We start from the raw sequence: 22,404 nt of genomic DNA on the forward strand, positions 1-22,404 counted from the left end.
TGTGGTGTTTTGTCACCTTAGCAGCCAGAGCACCTGAAATCCCTCATCTTTGACTGCATTCCTTCCTTCCTTCCTTTCTTCCTTCCTTCCTTCCTTCCTTCCTTCCTTCCTTCCTTCCTTCCTTCCTTCCTTCCTTTCTCCCAACCTTATTTATTCATTATTCTTAAGCCTTATTGTTACTTTTTACTAGACTCTGATCCAGAACTACATGCTCTCAGATAAAACAGTGTAGTCTCTTGGCAATCTGTTTCTGGCCTTCTTTATTTAGGAGCTTTCTTCCAACACACTGGCATATATTATCTCCTTTGGAGAGATCAAAATGTTTGCAGTGTCTGCTGGCTCTTTGAGGACGCAGGCACCGAAGCACTGTGTTATCAGTCAATCCAGGAATATCTTTAACTCCTTCTTTACAATATCCAAATTGAGAATGCTCAAGTTGGTCTCAACAATGCAGCCTCAAACTTATTTGTGATTTTGTTCTCTAGTACTTGGTCTGTAATAGGAATGCCCATTACTTAGCAGCAGGCAGACATGGCCATGGATCAGGATTCCTAGCTTCATGAGAAAGCCTTGTTTCTCATTGAACCACGTACCCTTCCATTCTTCACTCAGAGCGTCACAGCAACGTCTATACCATACTCTTCTCAAAGAAGGCATGAAGTTTATGTTCGTCATTCAGTTCAGTGAGGTTTTGGCAGCCAGTGGCCGGGAAGGAGATGCTCAGCCTCACTTTGAAGCAGCTGATCTTCCTTCACGACTGCATTTCTTAATTACCATTTTAAACAGGGTATAGAGAGCCTAGTCTTATTTTTTTTTTCAATGAAGTTCTTGCTTAAAGTCCTGCAGTTGATAGGAAATTTGACCATTTGAAAATGTCCTTTGTATATTTCTATGTATTTTAATTAACTAAAAAATTAATTTCTCATCAAATTGGTGAGAGAAGTGACATGTTTTACATAGGTCTCCAGATCTTAGTCAAGACAAATCTAAGCCAGACCCAGGCAACCACAGCAGCAGGAACAATAAAAACAGTTGGCAGGTCCACGTTGGCACCTATACTGCTATTAAAAAAAAATATCACTGTTTAGGTGTAGGGTTAATGGAGCAAAATGATGCATGGAATCCCAAACTGGATCTGAAGTCCCACGTTTTCCACTCTGTGTTCAGCGATTGGAACTGCGCTCAAACCTTGAGCCTGTTGTGGCCTATTAGGATGACACAGGAAGTTCCTGCAGCCCTTTTGTGTCCTCCGCAGTGTTCTTCCCAGGCAGTAAAATGAGGGACCTGATAATAATTCCTGTGATGGATCCTTTCTCTGATGCCATTTGACATCTCTGCAGCTGGTTAAGTCACTTCCCTTGCTGAAATCCTCCAAGCAGTGAAATACTTGTCTGATTACCTGACCCCAGCGGCCTGCCATCCTGTGTTCTTTGGGACTCAGGACATGCCAGACTGGTCTGTGGTCATTGTGGCTGGAGTGAGGGGGGCAGTCATGGCTGTGGAAAGTGTGCAGACAAGGTGTGCTCTGACCGTGCTTTGGGGTTTGTGCGCCTTGTGGGGACTGCCAGCCAAAGTCCTTCCTCAGAGTGCTGCCTTCTCTCGGGTCATTTCTGTGATCAGGGGCACTTCTCCCAGGGAATGTGGCAGCAGGTTGCTAAGGTGAAACTTTACTCCAGTGAGTAGTATTTCTTTGAGGCAAGCACAGCTACCATAATGCATAGGGATAAAATTAGAGACAGAAATAGGAGAGCCAAAGGTGTGTGTGACTTCCCTCCTGAGCTCATCATCACTGTCTCTGCATCGGTGCTGTTAAGTCTCTCTCCACAAGCAGTGTCCTTTCCTCTGAGCCCTGGACACCTCAATAGCCTCAGGTCTGGCTTGTTTCACCCCTGCCCCGACCCCCAATCTGGATGACAGCTAGGATAATGCTCTCTTACACAATGAATGTACATTGCAGGTATGTTTCCAAGGAAGATTCTTTACACTCCTGAGGAATAGTAGTTTTTTTATTTCCTACTTGCTATGTGTTAATATATTTACCTGATAGAGTGTTAGGCTTGAGATTGCAATGTAAAATTAAAATATGCCATCATTAAAATTAGGAGGAAAAAAAAAAGAAATAAGGAAAGAGTTGAGTGGATAGGAAATGTGGGCAGCAGGGAGGTGAGGGTGGGAAAGTGTCATCATGCCCCTAAGTCTGTGTCACGAAAGTTGTTCAGTTTGTGTAAATTTTCTGAAAAGAAATTATCTGAAAAGCAGAGAGAGAGAGAGAGAGAGAGAGAGAGAGAGAGAACAAGTGTAGCCATGAGTGACCACTCTCATCTTCCGGCCATTCCTCAGTTGCCTGCAGTGATTGAGGCTGGGCTGGCAGCTGGGCACCCAGGCCTGCTCTCCCACATGGCTCAGAAGAATCCCATCACTCTACTCATCATTGCTGCCTCCCAGACATTGAGAGCAAGATGGAGAGTTGAACTGGGAATTGAACTCAGGTATTCCAACGTGGATGCAGGTGTGTCAAGTTGGAATCTTAGATCTCATCATTATGTCTAGCGCAGCACCTCCCCATGAGAGGGCTCCACAAGCACAAATCAATTGCTAGACCAGATAATTGCTGGGCCTAGAGTTGTTCCTAGTACAATATAGGAAGCAAGGACAAAACTAGAACTTATGGTTGCATAGGAGAAGAGGGAGCAGACACATGTCTCCCACCCTCCTTCGTGCTTTGCCAGTAGGTTAGTAAGTAGTGGAGGCCAGGCTGCCATACATGAAAATCTACATTTCCAAGTCTGCTGTCCCTGTGGGTTGACAGGGGTGTGTTTTGGCTTCATGGCAGGACACATGCAATGCAAGCCCTGGCCCATCAATGTCACGTGACAGTTGTTTAAGGATTCTTTAGGAGGATATCCCACTGGATGGAGATATTTGTTACCTGTGGCCTCTAGACTGCAGAGAGGATGAGAGAACTCATTATCCTGGAGATACACCCACTGAAACAAGCCGTATCCCATGCTCTACTGCTTACAGGTGGTCGTTTTGCTCATTTCAGATACTGCTAGATATAGCTACGCTTTGGAAAATGCATGAAAAGTCCTCACAAAACTGGATGTCTCCATTAGGAGTTTTCTATTTGTAGATGCTATTTTATGACTCAAGTGTTGACTTCATGAAAATGATATCATCCTAAAAGTTGCCTTGAAATGGAATCTTCCAAAATCTAAACACGTTTCCCTACTGACTTATGTAATCACCTCAAAGAAGGAAATCCTATCCTAATTTTTTATTGATTTTCAATCAGCATCAGCTACAAAGACACTAAAAATCTCCCTGCCTGAGTTCCCTGATGAATAATTATCAAACCATAAGCAAATGTTTATTGGTGCTCAGAAAGTTATTTGTAGGAAACACTGAGAGAGGCATTTTGAAAAGCAACATTCTTCACATATATAGCAAGGTCATTGCAGGAAGGGTTGCATAAGCGTAGCCTTTCCAATTAAATTAATGACTAGTCATCAGAATTATACTGTGTTCCTCCTTTTAGTCCTGGAGTTGTAGCCCCTGGTTTCACGGTACAGAGGTTATCTCAGCCCTATATCACCATCTCCTCCACGTTAGGGGCACTCATTTCCTCACAGGCTGAGTCCCACAGATTCTACTAAATTGCAGTTAGGGCAGAAAGAGGCTTTGCCCATCAGTGTTCTCTGTGCTCTTCCTCACACCTGTCCCCACCTCTTGCTGTGTCAGTTTGCTCTTGAAGTTCAGCCTGATTTATGGGATCCCCAGTAACTTCTCTGTCTCCAGCCACTAGGACCAATTCTAATTATTATCACACTGTGGTGAAATGACCCATCCCTCAGGACAGGTTTTTCTTGTGCTATTGACTTGACAGGCCTTGCTTGTCTGCTGGTGATGATTTGAAATAAACCTCAAGTTCTACACAATGTGTTCTTCTTGGGGTTCTTTTTCTTCAGGGAGCTCCTGCCTGAACCCAACCTCTGCCCTACCAGCCCATGCTCCTTGGGGCTTCCAAGTGTCTGCACGAGTCCTAAGCCTCTCTGCCTCTCCCAGGCCAAGGTGACGTTCAGTGTTGCTCACCTCCACAGGCACCATCTTCTCCTCTTCTCAGCACTTCTTTCCTCTTACATCCACTGAGCTCTGTGATGGCAAGGAGAGCCCCGTGTACTGATGTCAGGAGACAGGTGCTGCCTTGCTCTGCCTCTTCCCAGCTGGAAGGCAGCAGAACAACAGAAGGAACGTTGAATTGGGTCTTATTTTAGACACCAAGCTTCTAAAATTCTTGATAGGAGGACATTAATTGCTTCAGGACATAGCTTAGTATGCCATACATTGGGAATAATGCTATTCTTGCTCTCCAGGTTCTTGTTAAAGTTGGCTTTGTGTAAGGGAGACTCTGCTAGGTAGCTAAGTATTAATGCCTCTTACCTATGTTAATCTTGGTCAGGTTGTTTCACATTTCGGAGCTATGCAATAGAGCTTCAAAAAGCTTTTGAAAAACGGAAATTAAAAGGCAATGCCAGGCCCAGCACAATAGCCTAGTGGCTAAAGTCCTCACTTTGCACGTACCGGGAACCCATATAGGCACTGGTTCTAATCCCAGTGACCCTGCTTTCCATCCAGCTCTCTGCTTGTGGCCTGGGAAAGGTCCGAAGCCTTGGGACCCTGCACCTGCACAGGAGAACCAGAAGAGGTTCCTGGCTCCTGGCTTCGGATCAGCTCAGTTGTGGCCATTGGGGCCATTTGGGCAGTGACTCAATGGACAGAAGATCTTCCTCTCTGTCTCTCCTCTTTCTATATCACACTTTCCAATATGAAAACAAAAACCACAATGAGATTGGAAACTAACATTACTTTTGCCTTGCCAGTCTAAATCTTTCCTTTTAGTTTTTTTCCATCTTGCCAAAGAGCAGTTTCAAAGATCACGAAGTTTGAATCACATACTTTAACATTAAAGGCAAGTAAATTTCCAAAAATGATCTTGTTAACTGCTCCTGGAAGCATTGTAAATTTAGCCCCAGCCTTGTTTTCCATAGTGCTACTCTGAAGTCGAGAATAGCGATTTCTGTCTTCTCTGTACAGATGCCTCAGCTTTGAAACAATAACCTTGAGCAATAGTGCAGTCTCTTTAACCAAAGCAACCATTTGAAATCCATCTTCCACATGTTGTTCACTGAGCAGTGATAAGAGGAGGAACAAAAGGCTTTTCTTGATAAATCTTGGGGAAACAGTATGTTTTCTTTTCCCAATATTCCTGTTCTGCAAATGTTTGCCCCTCTTTGTAAGTCTGTGAATCCAGTTATCCCTTCACTATCTTTAAAAATGCAAGACATTGTATATGAATCAAATTCAATATAGAATACTGTTATTTTCCATTATTGTATCTCTGTTATTCAAGCCTAGATTTCCCAAGTTTTGATTTCTTCACATTGGACACTGTTTTGTGCCATAGCTAGTGTGAATTTGAAGCCCTTCAAAAAACTTTTTTTTAAAATCAGAAAGAATGTCAAGTACTCTCAGTCACTAATGAACTGACGTTTCCTTGAAATTCTTCAAATAGTTATGATTATCCAAGATGTAGAGAGACATCTGGCATACGGGAAATGCTCCTCCAAATAGACCAGTGAGAAAGGCCATCAGGACAGTGGGCCATTAGGACAAGGGAATGGATATGAACACAACAGAGCAGCCCTAGAGGACGCTGCGAAGTTTCAGGGATAATTTGCTTCCTGCCTTCATCATCGTTTATATCGTTGTCCTTCGTTCTCAAAGATGCTGCCGCTGCTGCTGCTGCTGACATGGTCCTTTCCTGGGCCAAGATGTCCATTTAGCGTGTACTTAGAGTGCATCTTTGCTGTGCCTGCGAGCATGAGGAGGCTGAAAGATAGCTCATATTGCAAGCCATGCTACTGAGCACTGGATTATTCTGGGAAGGCTTTCTACAGAGTGAACCACATGAGCATTCACCTAATGTCAACCGGAGGCGGTGGTAATAAGAATAGGGGAATATTTATTTTTCTTTTGGAAATCTCAAAATACTTGACCTTGTCCTTGAGTTTATCAAAGCAAGCTTGTTTTCTTTCACAGCGCTTAAAATCAACGGAAATATTGTCAGTCTAGAATGTAGGAGCTAAGGAAAAGTTTCTCTCATCTTATTCATATATCATAAACCTGTGCTCAAGAACTATACAAAAATTTTGAAAAAAAAAAGTCTACAATTCCAAGTGTAGTCTGTGTCTTTACCAACAAAGGTCAGAGATGACTGGCCCAGGAGACAAAGGTGCTTCATATGTGCTGACTATAGAACAGGTAATCACAGAGCAATTTTCCAGAAATATAGGAACTGAACGGGGGGAAGGATCTGCATGTAAACATCATAATATGATTTTTGGAGTTACCCCAGTCCAGAATTAGTGTGAGAAGCTATAGAAGAAAATACACTAATTTATCCTAGAGCTCTCTGTGTTGGCTGATTTAGTGAAAGGAAAGTTTTCCCCATCCCAGAGGTGACTGACCATGAAACAGGGCTGCAAGGCATTAAAACTTAAACAGATAGCACTTGAAGAATATCCACAACCAAGAAATCAGGAGACAGAGAATTAACCTGGGAATGATGAGAGACTCCTGACTCAGAAAGTGCTAACACTGACTTGAAGAAAAAAAAATCTAAGCTATATAATATAAAATTTTTAATACATGCCAAACTTACATAGCCAAAATTCCACATCTTGAGGGTCAGTGTGGTAGCATGAAAAGCTAGACATTCGTCTGTGGTGCCCACATCCCATATGACTGCCACTTTGAGTACTGACTGCTCCACTTCCAATGGAATTCCACACGTATGGCCTTGGAAAATAGGAGAGGGTTCGTGTGGGAGAGCTGGAGGAATCTCCTGGCTCCTGGCTTTGGATTGGCTCAGTTCTGGCTGACCATTGGGGAGTATACCAGTGGATTGAAGATCTGTTTCTCTCTTTCTCTCCTTTTACCTTTGTAACTCTGCCTTTCCAATAAAATAAGTGAATATTTGAAATTCTCCATCTTGAAATATTAAAGACCATGTATGATCATGTCTTATCAGTCAACGAAAATGTTATTTCTATGTATTTGTCAACATTATTAATAATGATTTATAGGTGAAAATAAAACAGTGGGACTAGATTTTTTCAGCAATGATTCCTGACTAATGTCTAGATTCTAGACATTGAATGAAACAAGCACAGCCGCTGCCCTTGACACTTAAAGTTTGTTGGAACTTACAGCTTGGAAGTAAAAAGATGAATGGACTAGATTACCACTGAATGGAAAAAAACATTGGACTAACAAAGGAAAAAACTCTGCCTAGCTGATGTGAGAACCAAAGAATCACAGGTAAACTATCCTCAAAGTTAAAGTTATTTAAAAATGCTGAAGTCATTTTGGGCGTGGGTATTTGGCCTAGAAGTTGGCACTGCTTAGGGTACTGGCCTGTTAGGTAGGAGTGCCTGGGTTCAAGAGCCTGTACCCAATTGCAGCTTCCTCTAGTGCATTCTCTGGCAGACAGGCGGTATCATTACCACCTACAGAGGAGACCTAAGGCCTAGCCCCGGCCCAGGGTCTAAAGGTATTTGTGGAGTGCACAAACATAGGAAATCTCTCTTTTCTCTCTCTTTATGTGTGTGTTTCTCTGTCTTGTAAATAAATGAACATTTTTTAAAAGGCACTTCTTGTTGTGACAAGAAGTCACCACATGTACCACAGATAGTATTGATATCTTAAAGAGAGGCAGGCGACAAAAACACATTGATTTCCAGAAAAATCAAAAGAAATGTAATCGACATTTCCAACACATTATCACTGATGAGAAGGGAAGTGAGAGTCCCATTTAGAAGGTGTCCGAATTCTGGGCATGTCCCCAAATGAATGCTCACTGAAGCAAAGCAAATACGAAAACTGACAACTTCAGGGTGAATCCCCGAAGGTGCAAGTGGCAGAAGCAGTGCTGGAGTCGCTCGTGGCCTTGGGCATTGATCCTTTTAGTAACAATGTAGAAATTAGCACCTCTAGACACTTCTCATGGTTTTTTCCCCCCCAAATGGAGCAAGTAATCTAAATATATGGTTGTTAAACAAAAAGACGTGGATGGGAGATCTAATGTGATTTATTTCTATTTCTAACCATTTAGTAATATATTAAATCTTATAGGTTCTGCCCAAGGTTTATGACATTTGAGAAGTCATAAAGAAGCAGAAACTAATTAAGATTACAAACAGAAAATCTAAGCATTCAAATAAGCAAAGAGCTCACGGCTGAATATTATTTCTGAATATTTCTTTGCTATTATCCCTAATTCATCTATAAAAATGTATTTGTTTTTTGAATTCCTTGAAAACATTTTTAGGAGAGAATTTCACAAGATATTTTTGCTGTAGTTCAGCTTAGGACAAGATTTACTATTTGCCAACACTGTAACTAGATAGATGTGTGTGATGTGGATGTTATAAATAAGAAGTGTGAGAAGTAAACCCAGCTGGAGGGGGGATGATGCGTAGACACAGGTGACTAGAGTATTTCCATGTGGAGGAGTGGGTTCTTGAAGAAAGCTGTGCATACGTTTAAGAGAGGCACTAGCATATTTGAGGGGAAAATCTCAAGAAAGGTGTAATTTCCAGGGATGAGTGGATATTCACCAGGGCATAAAGAGCTGTGTGTATGCGTGTGAGTGGAGGGGAGCATATGTGTGCGTGCACACCTTTGTGACTGCCTTGGGAGATTTGCTAAGGCTCAGGAACATAGGAGTTAGACCGGAGAGAGGAAAGGCAGTGAGTGACAGAATGAAACAGGCAGATTGGTAGAGTCTGGTTTGGGGTAATAGAATCTTTGAAAGAGAACTAAGCAGGACAATAAGGATGATTAGTTCTGCCATATATTCATCATAGGTAATATGGGAGGGAGGCAAGCAGCAGGAGGAGACGGAGAAGAGGGAGAGAAAAAGAATGAGGAAAGTAATGAACTACACATTTATTTGAAATACATTCGCAGAAGATGGAGCGTTCAACTGAGTGGATGTTGGTGATCACGATGACAAAGAGAAACAGGCTTCTAAACTCTTTTTGAGAATTGAACGAGCAGAATTTGGAGCTCCGTGGAATGGGTGGAAGATGGAGGTACCACCGTTAAAGGCTAGAGCATTTGTTTTTACTGAATTGAATGGTTTTGAACACAGAGGAGTCACAGATGCCATGAAATCGTAAACATACCTAAGGACATGAACATACTGCTTCAAAGAAACTTGTGCAGCACCATGGTATAGCAGCTGTTCATAGTAGCCAAAATGTAGACTCAACCAAAATGTTCATCATCAAGTCATGGAAGGAAAGCTGGTGTGTGCCTGTGCATGCGTGTGTATGCGTGTGTGTGAGCATGTGTGTGTGCGTGTGTGTGTGTGTGTGTCCAGGGGCTATCAGTCAGCTATAACAGTAGGCAGGTCCACCACTTTCATCAAAATGGATGCAGTCAAGGGGCATCATGTTGTGTGAAATAAGCCAGACACAAAGAGAGAAACTCACATATTCTTCCTTAGATGTGGAATTTAAAATTTTAAAGGGAAAAAATGGTCAAAAAACAGAAACAAAAAGGAAAATGAATGTCTGGTTAAGGGTAACATACTACTATAGTTTTAATGGTCTCTTGATTTTTTAAAAATATACCATACATGAGTTAATGATCATCCTTTTCATTTGATTATTGTTTTCAGTCTTTGCCTATTTTCCTGCTGAGTTTTGGTCTTTTCCTTTCTTGGACTTTTTATTTAGTGGAACATTGAAGAAAATATGATGTAAATTAAATTTAAAATCTGTTATCTCAAAAATTAAGAAAGAAGGATGATCATAGTCTTGTCTAATTGTATTAATATTGCATTAGCGTGAGAATTATGGTGTAGTAGTTATACATTTGCTGTGATTCTGAGAATCTAACATACTAATTATTTAGGCATAATTTTAATATTTGTTTTTATTTTATTTGAAGAGTTAAAGAGAGAAGGGGGAGAGAGAGAGAGAAAGAGAGAGAGAGAGAGAGACAGAATCATCTGTCTCTCATTCTCTTCCCCAAATGGCTACAACAGCCGGAGCTGAGCCCATCTGAAGCCAGGAGGCAGGAGTTTCTTCCAACTTTTACACATGGATGCCAGGTCCCAAGGGCATGGCTCATCCTTTGCTGCTGCCCCAGGCTGTAAATGGGGAGTTGTATTAGAAGTAGAGCAGTTAGGATTTGAACAATCAGCCATTTGAGATGTCAGTGATTCATGTGTAGTCTTATCTTGCTATGTCACAGCGGCATCCTCGCGTAGGCATATATTTTTTTTAAATTTCCACTCACCCTCAGAATGGATAAGTTACTACTTCCGCACCTGTGATCTTGAAAAATATTATTTGATTACATGTACTTAAAGGTCCGGGAATTCCATTATAAAGTGTAAATGTGAGTTTTACTGTTTCCAGATCTCATAGAGACATGACCTTTTAGGTTCGGTTTCATTTTTTAATTTACTTTAATTTTGTTTTAAATTCTTCATGATACAGGTCCTTAGGCTCAGAGATTTTCCCTTCTACCTTTCCGCTCTCACATCCCTCACACTGTTTTCCCCTGTACAATAATAGTATACTCCTTCAAAACCAATCACAAATCCATCATTCTGATTTTTTTCTGGTTTTAAAATGTTTTCTGACATTGTAAGTATAGACAATGGTATAAAGTCCAATATTCTATTGTCAAAATATCAGTTTCATTGGGACTCCATCTTTTATTCAGAAGTAGAGGTGTATGCTGCCATGTATCTCCACTGCACGGTGTACTTACTTCCATTGTACAGTTCCCCTAGAGAGCTTCAACAGTGTTACCCAGAGTTTCAGAAAATGCATGCAATCAGTACCTTCCCACTTCTATAGTGAATATTAGTATTTTAATTAAGAAAAATTTCAAACACATGGAAAAAGAAAATAATGGATCATTAAACATCAAAGGATGCTGTGACCTGCATTTTTACTGCTGTCATGTTTTCATGAGCTATGCTTCTGTTGAAGAGAGTATACTCTGACTTGGTGGTGCTTTATCCCTCATGACTTAAAATATAATCACGATTTTCCTTATACTCACAATCAGTAACACAATGATTCACTCTTACGGTTTGTTATTCTGTCTAGTTGTTGTACAACAGATTTGCTCAAGTCAGAGTACCAGCAGTGGCTGTATTGGCTTGCAGTTGCTACATTCTGGATGTTTTTGATTCTCCCAAGTTGTTGCCTCATTTTCTGCATGAAGCAAAATAGTGAATATGATTTTATTTACAAAGATAAGAGGCTACACTTCATTCTGATAAGAAATGTCCTTCCTTTTAAAGCCTTATGACTAGCCATGAACAGCAACAGCTTGATGAGATCCACTTATTTTTCTGTTGCTTCAGAGGAGAGCAAAACCTTTAGCACAGATGGACAGTACAAAGTCGAGTGGGGGTCTGAAAATGACCAACAAATAGAATAAGGCTCACACAGTGATTGGAATTTCATGTGCTATGGGGGACCCATAGTCAATAACTTTTTTCCACGTTTTTATGAGATAAGTTAGCGCTTAAGCAGCAACACATGCATGAAGATGAGTATTCCCAAAGTAGTTAGGTAACTTGGGAGAGGAGTAACATTTGTTGGAAATTGATACGAAGAATTTCACAAAGATGGAATTTTTAGTTAAAATATTGATTTTGTTTTCAGTCAAAATTTTAGATTTGGGTGATTTTTCTTCTTTGCGCCTGATCTACATGTAGGGAAGCGTATCTCAGATGAGTTTGAATCACGGTTATTCTTGTGTATATATTTATATATTAAAAACACAGAAAATCCAGGTTTGTCAAGCACAGTTTCTACTCATTTGTGTCACAGAACATTCTGCAAATCCTATGGACTCGTGGGTAAAGACAAAAGGTGGCTGATTTATAAATGTGCATTGAATGCTCTCCTTACATTACAGAACGCTACAGTGTTCCTTCATGTTCTGGCCATTGTGGCCTGGCTATTTTGTAAACTCAATTCCCCCATAACACAACAAATTAGTATCAGGTGGCTGAAAAAAACTGCAGGTAGGGTGTGGTCCTCAACGTATGCAGTTTATGCTATAATTTGATTTCGTAAACACTAAACTCTAGAATCAAATCTAAAAATTGTCCTAAACATTTCACAATTTTGAACTGTTAAAATCTTTTTTGTTGGCAATTCCACAGGATTTAAAAGAATTTCTAGGATACTACAATTACTACCATTATCTTTATGATTATCTTGATGTGGAAAAAAATATATAAATACATAGACAGGTACATGAGATGATCACAGCTTTATAAATTAGACTGTCCATTTGCAAAGTACAACACTTAACATAGAAATTCTATGCCTGGGAAACTTGAGAGCAGTGCATCTACTCTGTGAGATAAAATATTCCTTACAACATCCATTTACAAAGAATTGGCCTCAATGCTGCGATTTCTCCATTTTTTTAAAGTTCTATCAGCAGCCTGCAAGTGGGTTCTTAACTGTTTTCTTATTTTTTTTAAGATTTAATTTAGTTTCATTAGAAAGTCAGATATATAGAGAGGAGGAGAGACAGAGAGCAAGATCTTCTGTCCATTGATTCACTCCCCATATGGCTGCAATGGCTGGAACTACACCAATCCGAAGCCAGGAGCCTGGATCTTCTTCAGAGTCTCCCACGTGGGTGCAGGGTCCCAAGGCTTTGGGCCATCCTTGACTGCTTTCCCAGGCCACAAGCAGGGAGCTGGATGGGAGGTGAGGCTACCGGGATTAGAACCAGTGCCCATATGGGATCCCGGTGCGTGCAAAGTGAGGACTTTAGCCGCTATGCTACTGTGCCAGGCCCTCTCCATTGGTTTTAAAAGCTTCACTGTCCAAAAGTTTGGTGACAGAGGTAAGAGTATAATGGATCTCCAAATCTTGGAAACTGTTTCCTTTGTCAAATTTGAGATGTTGTAGTTCAATAAAAGCAAAAACTGAAATAAGATAAAATAACATAATGCTCCCACTGGGACGTGATTTCTTTCCTCCTAGCATGTCAGGGTGATGGGCTTGTTGCCTGGACACCTGAGCTTTGCTCCTCTCTGCTCTGGAGCCCGTGTGGTCAGGGCCAGGTCCTGTCTCTCCATCACCTCTACAGAAGTTCCTTTCTGACTTCCTAGCCTATCCTATGTGTGAATGGCTGCGATTGCTTAGTTTCATGCATGCTTATCCATACTCAGAGAAAACTTCTCTTACGTTTTTCATTTCAGGGGGCTGAAAAACAAAAACCTTCAGTCTTCTGCATTTCTAAATATATGTGTGAGCAAATAGGAACATCCTTATAAAGTTAGTTATAAAAGCAATAAATACACCTGTGTTGATTTTGGTAATCACTACAGAGAATCCTAGAATACCTCAATCCTCCTTTGTTACCAACCAATGTATAACTTAGGAGGAAAAATAGTAATGTTGGAGGGAAAAGATGATATTATAAACAAAGAACTATGTAAAATATCATGAGGACGGTGATGAAAGGGTTAAAAGACAACAAAAATAACAAAGTGATGGCTGCCCAGGGCACTGGAGACCAGGGTTTGGTCTGCCGCGCCCCCACATCTCCTAGGCTCCAGCCTGGAACAGGAGGAGGGTCCACAGGAGCCAGTTACGTCACCTACCTGGCGGGATTCCAGGTGACCAATGGCACACCTGAATGGACATTCCTTGCACAGTTGGGGCACAGACAGCCCCTTTGCCTTCCCACGTGTCTAGATGGGTATAAAACTCCTCCACACGTATCTCAGACGCCCTTTTCGCTTCCCTCTTCCTTCCCCTCTGCGCAAAGGGGGCCCAGGAGCGGATTTTCCAATAAAGCTTCCATCTCAACTCTGAACAACTTGCCGATATTATTCCACCAGCGGGCAGGCGGTCGGTGGCCATCATCTAACACAAAGTACTGTTTCACCACCAACAAACACTAAATTGGGAGCCTTTAGGTTCTGGTCATGCTTCTTCGGTGTCTCCCATTAGAGATTTTATACCTTGATGGCATCGCAAAGATGAAGGGAACCCTAACTCTTTCTCTGGAGTTAAAGTCTGGTGAATGGTGTGTGTGGGGGTCACTGAAGGGCCTGGAGAGACCCGGAAATAGGTGATGATGACTGATACTGATACACATGAACAGGCTGCTGACTGCGTTCCAGGGCCCTGTTCTGTGTGGGCAGTCACTCTGACTCAAATGTGCCCTCTAACATTCATGCGTCGGAAACGTAATCCCCTGGGCAGCAGTGTCGGCGATGGGACTTTTAAGGAGTGATGAGGTCGTGAGGCCTGCCATGATGCATGGGTTAATACCATCCTGATGGGAAGAGGACTTTGGTTATCATGGGAACGGGTTGTGACGAGAGGGTAGCATTGCCCTGTGCCCGTCTTCACCAGCTTTGCCATAATACACTGACGCAGCACAAGGCCCTCAGTTGGAGGTGGACTACTTGATTGTTGACTTCCAGTTTCCAGAACTCAAAGAAGTGCACTCTGTTCTTTATAAAGTACGTGATCTTAGCTGTCCTGTTATAGCAGAGCAGAGGGACTGATTTGTTTTCCATGGTACAGTTCCGTACGCACGGGGACTTCCCCTCCACCCTTCTACTGTTTTCCCCCACATTGTTACATTGAGGTGGTAGAAATTCTATCATCCTAATGTTCCTTGTCAAGATATAGTAACAGATTCATTAAATTCTGGGAACCTCAACAACCTCCTGGGTGTATCCCAGTCTTAACCCTCCCAAGATATATGGCCTCAGGTAAAACAATTTTTGGCGGGGGTGGCACACTTCTTCACTTGGAAAAACTGACCTGAGATCTCCAAAATGCCATGAAGTTTTGGAGCAAAATTAGCATGAATTACCTCTTTAGAACATAGAGGTTAAAACTACTTTATTGTGGACAGAGAAGGTGTTTGAATCATTGCCCTTTTTCTTTCTTTTTCTTTTCTTTGTCTTTTTTTTTTTTTTTTGGAACAGAATCAGGTTCACTTTACCAATTGCAATTGTGTGCCAGGACTTAAAAATTACTTTCTGTCAGCTGTGGCACGTTTAAACACCCCAAATATTTCAGGAGACAGTGCTTTAAAAAAAAAAAAAGACTTAATAAAGACATGCATGTTCAGACTTGCTCTGCCTGCTCTCCTGTCTTTAGCTGGCAGTGTGAGACCTACGCTTTGTGTAGTTAGGGATTTTCATGACTTCCCTTGCTACACACACACACTTTTAACTCTTCATTCATTTCCTTTCTTTCTCAAATTGCCCTCAAACATTAGTGTGAAGCTAACTGGATAAGGGCCCAGGTAACATATTAAATATGTTTCAAGCATCTACAGCTACCAAATCTATCAGTGCCTGGCCTCGCTGGCTTATAGCAAGTTTCCTTTGACTTGGAGATGGCTCATTGTATGTTTTGTGAGGCAAGGCAGGGCAAGGTTGGGGATTTGTTGTTTTGGATGTCTCTGGGTCCTCAAAACGCCCGCCATGGAAATACCCTTTGGTTCTGCGAGCAGTTAAGATCCTATCTGGGCTTGAAATCATCATTACAGGAGACAGAAGTAATTTCAGTGAGACTATTAGCAGCACGCCCGAAACATCCTTATTAACTTTTTCTTCTTTTGTGGTCCATCTTTTATCGAGGTCTATCTGTATTCAGCATCTGGCCTGGCTGCCAATACTAGATATCATTTTAATAATAATAATACGTTGCACTTTTTGAGCTCCCTTTCATCCAAGGAGCCCAGAGCATTTTTACAAACGTTAATTAATTAAGTTCCATACAACACCCCTTTGAGGTAGGTATGCCCTGGTATGATACAAGATGGTTCAAGTGGTTCTCTCTCAGGCTCGCCCACTCTCCAGCTTAAGTAAAAATTCCAACAAAGGCTCCCCTGCTGCAGGGTTCAACTGAGTCCTAGATGAAAGGCAAGCTTCCCTTCTGAGAAGTTCCTGGCTTGGCTCACTTCGAATCATGGCCCAAGCCTTCACTTCGGTTTCCTGTGAAGGCCTTCTGTATAAGTTTTTGAGAACTTACGGTCCCTGTCCTGATTCTGTTACCTTATCCGTGCTTGGTTCTCCTTGCGTGTAGCTTGCCTGCAAGGAAACAAGACCAGGACTGATTCTGGAGTCGCCATCCATTGTGAAAGAGAAAAAAGGTAATGGATTAGACTGTGTACCAGTCCTTCTGTTGCTGAAGTCAGAATAACAGCAACATTTGAAATTTGCAAAGCCCAGGAGTAGGAAGCCTCTCTGAGCAATGAAAACTATGGAAAATCTGCATGTTGATGCAGTACCTCTTTGTGCTATGCTAACCATCTCAGAAGGTCCATGATTAGAAGGAGCAAAATAAAAACTATGAGCCTCATTTCTCCTAGTCTAAACTTTGTTTAGGTGATGTATGCTAAGATTGGTGAAAGTAACGTTTAGGGACTTTTAAACCATGATAAAAATAGAGAGAGGAGTGCCTGGTTTAGCAGTCGTCACCCAGGTCTGTCAGGGATGAAAGAAGCAGCTGCTCTGAAACTTCAGGGAGGTCTGGAGGATTGTTTGGAGTTTTTGAGTTTCAGTGATCTCACAATTATTAATTGGTTCCCATTGTATTCTGTTGTGCAGATACACTTCAAACAGTCTGTAGAATTAAAATGAAATGACCCATTGCTGTTCAGGGCTCATGGGTTTTGGTGTGATTTGAGAGTAGAAGCAACCTGAAGGCAAATGGACTATTGGGTAAAATGTACAGGGAGGGAGGGAGGGCGGGAAAGAGAGAGAGAGAGAAAAGAAGAAGAAGAGGAGGAGGGGGAGAAGAAAGGTTAGAGAAGAAAAGAGGAGAGGAGAGGAGAGGAGAGGAGAGGAGAGGAGAGGAGAGGAGAGGAGAGGAGAGGAGAGGAGAATGAATTAAGTGGAAGGAATGCTGTCCTTTCCCTGAAGGTATCTCCTTTGTACACTTCCAGAATGCTTTTGGCCAACCTAGTTAGACCTTCCATGAATGAAAACAGAGATCCCAAGAGGAAAAATTATTGAATTATTGTTTCAAGAGGATGGAGTACATATGTGTAAGTTGCGCATGCATGAGAGAGAATTACTGTATGCAAGCATGAGTGTGTTTTGTATATGTGCATTGTTTTTGCATGAGTGTGTTTCGTATTTTGTATGTTTGGGGATCACAGAGAATGTGTGTATCAGTGCTACAGCTGGAATGGCCTCCACATTACAAATTCTCCAGCAGGAAGTTTTCTGGCTGAATTTCCTTTCCTTTTCTAGGTATACTAGGAAAGTCATCAGAATGGGTCAAAGCTTCCTTAAGCTGCTTCTTGAATGAGGAACATCTTTGTCGATAGGTGAGGAGCATCAGTGAGGCCTGATCTAGAATAGCCTATTCGGTAATCTCACTGGCATAGGATGGGTCCTTATGCAGTAACACACAAAGTGAGGTACACAGAACCGTACTGCAGTAGCTCTCTTTGCCTAGTAAACTAGAAGACAGGTAGAATTCAAGTCAGCTTCTTATTGAAATTAGCTCACTGACTTGAGGGAGTGGTACAGTGCCCGCTGCATTTAGGTGCCTGAGTACAAGATTTGTCAGGTCATCTCTGTCCTCTTTAGACAACCTGTTGGTGTGTAGTCTTTACTTATCTTCCAGGACCTTTAGACTCTGAGCAAAAAAGTTTGTGACACTTATGAGTAACCCCCAAAGTGATTAAAACCTATCAAGCCATCATCGGAATTCCCTAAAGAATGAGGTAGGTGACCACTTGCATGAACGCAAGGACATTACTGAGCATGAGCTGAACAGGCACCTTATCTTCGTCCCAACTTCAGTCTATAAAAACCCTTCTGACTAATCCCTTAGGAGCCTGTTAATTAAGGGACAGCTGCCCAGCTCCTGGGTTGGCACTTTTCAAAGATACTCTCTTTTACCCATCCCAGTATCAATAATCTGCTTGCTGTGTGTTGCCCAAGTGGACCCAGTTTGGACAGTTCTTTAAGCAATTTCTCTAACCAGTTTTGAGAATATTGTAGAACATTTCTGGCCTGAGGTGTTTCTCGAGTTTTATTTTTTAATTTGAGCCCTCTTTTACCTTGGAAATATTTGTTGAGGTATAACTTTTATAAAGCAAAATATACCCTTTAAAGTGTACAGTTAGATGAATTTTGACAAGTGCATACAGTCTGTAACCACAATGACCACAACCAATACAAAGAACACTCCCATAACCCTCTAAATTTCCTCATACATTTTATAATAAATTCCTTCTTCTCGTCCAAGACTCTGGAAACCACTTATTTTGATATCTGTCCCTATATTTTACCTCCGCTAAACTATTCTATTAATAGAATCATAAATATGCAAGCTTTTGTATCTGGCTTCTGCTTAGAATGGCTTTGAGATTCATTGGTGTTATATATACAGTGGTAGCATACTTCTCTGAAGTTCCTGAGTAGTTTGCACTCTTTCATATTTGACAATTTATTTATTCCTCCTCTTGTTTATGGACATGAGATATTTTCAGTCTGGGCCAATTATGAATAAGGTTAGCGTGGGTCTTCATGCAGTAATATGCTTGTATTTCCCTTGGGCACATACCTCTAGTAGGTGTATATGCTAAGAACTTGTTTAACCTGATATAAGAAAATGTCAAGTTGTTTCCCAAGTGTCTTTCTAATTCTGTGTTTTCGGAAAACTTTGAATTGAAAGCTGTGTCTCAATCTGATACAAGGAAGCCTTGAAAAATCGAAAGCTGATGTCAGCCTTGATGGTGAGTGTTCAGTGTGCCTGAGGTTGTCACTGGTCGAAGAAAGAAGGGAAAGCCAAGGAAAGGCATATGTGGCAAGTGGAAGAAATAAAACTTAAATAAGCCATGAATATCCAAAAAAAAAAAAAAAACCCACAAAAGGATCTACAAAACATGCATTAGAATGAAATTGAGCAAGCAAGATCCAGCTATAAGCAATTGTATGCTTGTGGTGAACAGTTTGGGTTTGGGATTGGAAATCATATCATTTACAGTACTAGCAAGATTTAAGGCTACAGCTTCAAAATCAGGGCAGGATTTACCTGCAGAAAACTGTGGAACAAACTGAGGTACATGGAATAAAAGCTCCATGGCACTCTGCCTAGAAATCTATCAGAGCTAAAAGGTAAGTAATACTCAATTAGGTCAAATGGACAAAACAAAAAAATTGTATTAGAATTGGTAAAAGCTTTTGGAAGATAAATGTGTTATTGTGAGTTTTAGTTTCCCTGTGGAGGATTCTAGAATTTTCTATAGTTATATTAATATGAATAATTTGACTTTATAAAACATAGAAAGTTGCGATTAGTAAATATGAAATAATGATATGGTTGAATAAATTATGAACTCTCGAAATCATAGATGCAGCAATGTGTATTCTCAGATTATTGAAGATGCACAATCCCCTTATCAATAAAAATAGGCATGTATGTACAATAGTCAGGACACAAGACTTGACTAGAACTTGAGCTCTTGCTTCAGCAGTTAACAAATTCTTTGATTTTTAACCAAGTTAATTAACCTTCCCAAATCCTGCTTTTCAAGTTGTATGAAATAAAAGTGATAGCATAAAATGTGTTGGTATCGTGAGGCTTAAATTTTATCTGTAAGGAATTGCCTGATAATATTTCAATATTTTAATGTTTTTTACTTCAATTAATGGTAAATATTACTATCAATATCTCTTCAGTAGTATGGAAGGTCTGTAAGAAGTGTTAGAAGTCTCTTTAGGCTGTGTCTTAGTGCCAGTGAGGACAGCAACGGATTCTAATTTTCTTTTTTGTATTTTCTCCTCTATTTCAAGCTTTGCTACAGTGATCAATGTGTATTATTGAAATAAAGTTATTTGTAGTTAAAAATATTGTTAGAGAATATTTAATGACAAATTCATGATCTAATTTAAAGTAACAGAACAGGAAACAAAATCATACGCGTTTTATTGAGCCTCACTTATTGAACTCACCTCCAAAAGCACAGACCAGCACCTGAATAGAAACAGAATACAATTTCCTCTGGGCTGCCAGAGTTGATTCTTACTTTCTTTTTCATGCTTTTCATTATTAAAATTTTCCTCAATACAGTGCTTTTATAATGAGAAGAGATTGAGGAAAGCTTAACTGATCAGCGTGTAATATTCTCAATTTGCAATATTCATGACTTAGCACCAGTCTGCTAAAATGTACTAGGCCCTACATGTTGCTCTTCATGCTGTCATCATCATCATCCATGGCCACACAAAAACAGTGAAGAAATCTGAACTACATATGAGCATGTAAGCCATGGGCAACACATAAGACAACGTTCCATCTCCCTGTTTCGGCTGCTCCAATAAACCTCTCTGGAACACGGGCTCTGTAATGCCACCTTTTTCTGCTTTTTGTTTAAATGCGCAGTAATGAAGCATTGTCTGGCATTTCTCAAGTTCTGGAGGCTGTGATGTGTCTCGCAAAGCATGCTTATTCGATAAACTGGGTTCAGGCATATTGCAGTGCTAAATAAAGGCTGTTGGATTCCCTGTGGGTGAATGAGACATTCAACAAGGTGTCTAAACAAACTAATGTGGAACTGTGCACTGATCCATTGGTGATGATTTTGGGTCCAGAGGCTCACAAGAACCAAACTCTGTATTTTCTCTAGCAAAGGTCCACTGTTTGCTAAGTTAGCAATCATGGCAATTTTGTAGAAATGAACTACCATGAGATGTGAGGCTTGGTTTGTGCGTTTTAGGTTTAATATCACTAGACTACGATGGTAGGTAGTGTGTACTATAGAAGAGTGATTAAGGACCTATGCCTGTGCTGAGACCAGCTACAGTCCTACCTCCCATTCACACCTCCTCACCTGTTGTTTAACTAGGCAAACAAATCCTGCACTCGACACTGTCCTTGTCAGTGCAGTCTTTCTTCAGGTCTCCCCACTCACCTGTGTCTCACCTACGCTGTTAGATGTTCCATTGTCTCCTCCCACGAGTCTGTGCTCTGGGGAGCATCTTTGACCCATGCCAAAACTGGCATCCTCAGTTTTCTGGTAACCTAGCCAGGGACTAAACATGACTATGTCCACCTACTGGGCAGGTAGGCTGTGTGCCAACGGATTGCTTTCTCCTACTCTTTTCCCTCTGACTGTTGTGCTGGGTGAGAGTAGGGGTGAGGTACTCCCTCCAGGCTCTCAAAGAAATGGATGTGAACTTTTGCACTCAGGAGTCTTTTGATGAAGCTAAGTTAAATCCTTGCCAAGCACTTCTCATAAAAACATCAGAAAATTCATTCTTTCCTTGTGTCCTGAAATCATCCCCAAACTGCTACTGCGTAGTGAAGTTAGATTTTAGACCTCCCTTCACACAGTCACCGCTATGTTCTTGTATACTGTATCCCATCTGAGTCTAGACAAGCCACTTCTGCATGGGCCTTCCTTCAGCTACTACCACAATTCCTTAATCAGCTTCCCAGTGAACCTGTGCTCACCTGAATGCTAAAGATATAGATGATGATGCGAAGCACTCTGTGACTGAATCCCATTGCTTGCGCCATCAACATCTTTTTCTAAGATGAAATTGTTTTTGAATAATGTAGTCTAACTCATATATCATTGAAAACTATTCTTTCCTTGTGAAATCCATGTAGAAAATACAAATGAGATATTTGCATTGCTCTTATCAGGGGTGCAGCTCACCCTTGTAGCTCATTCCCAAATAGGACAGAGACCGGATGAAATGTTCCTGCCATATCTTAATTTATTGTTGTGACTTATTCAATAGGTTGTTGCAAACTGGCAGTTTTGAGAAATCAGGAAAGATATGACTCTCCTTTGCTCCATTGCTACTGTGATCTGTTGTGAGTTGACTTCAAACATTTGTCTGCCCCTGGCACCTGCTGGACCCCAGGTCTGGCTCTCCAGACACCTGCTCTGTATCTCTGGCCTGTCTCATGGTGTAGCCTCATTCAGCTTGTCTAATAAAATGTATGGTACCCTCATCCCCTCCTCATCCTTTCTCTAGGTACCTTTCACTCAGACAAATGGCTTAATTTAGTCAACTTTCTAGTGACAGCAACCTATGAATTGACCCTGACACCTTTTTTTCCTGTCCCAGAGTGGAATCAATTTATAGGCTTCTTTTAGCTACCCATTATCTGATATTTTCTCCTGACTCTGACCGTCGATGTTTAAAAGCAATACCTGCTGTGCCTGGACTCGTGTATGCAGTTTTCCATTTCTAATCACTTTTCGCACTGTGTCCAACAGGAAAATTGAAAAATACTTCAATGGATTTTTGGTTGACTCATGTTCAAATCCAGATCTGCTTAT

The 22,404-nt window shown here is 41.1% G+C and overlaps 1 pseudogene; it reads right to left on the minus strand.

The window, feature by feature from the left end:
* Window positions 1–214: 214 nt before the first annotated feature.
* On the minus strand, window positions 215–16,225 carry LOC121159241 (annotated as a pseudogene).
* Between the last annotated feature and the right edge of the window lie 6,179 nt (window positions 16,226–22,404).

The sequence above is a fragment of the Ochotona curzoniae genome, unplaced genomic scaffold, assembly GCF_017591425.1.
Source record: "Ochotona curzoniae isolate NIBS_2020 unplaced genomic scaffold, NIBS_Ocur_1.0 contig_4105, whole genome shotgun sequence".
Taxonomy (NCBI): Eukaryota; Metazoa; Chordata; class Mammalia; order Lagomorpha; family Ochotonidae; genus Ochotona; species Ochotona curzoniae.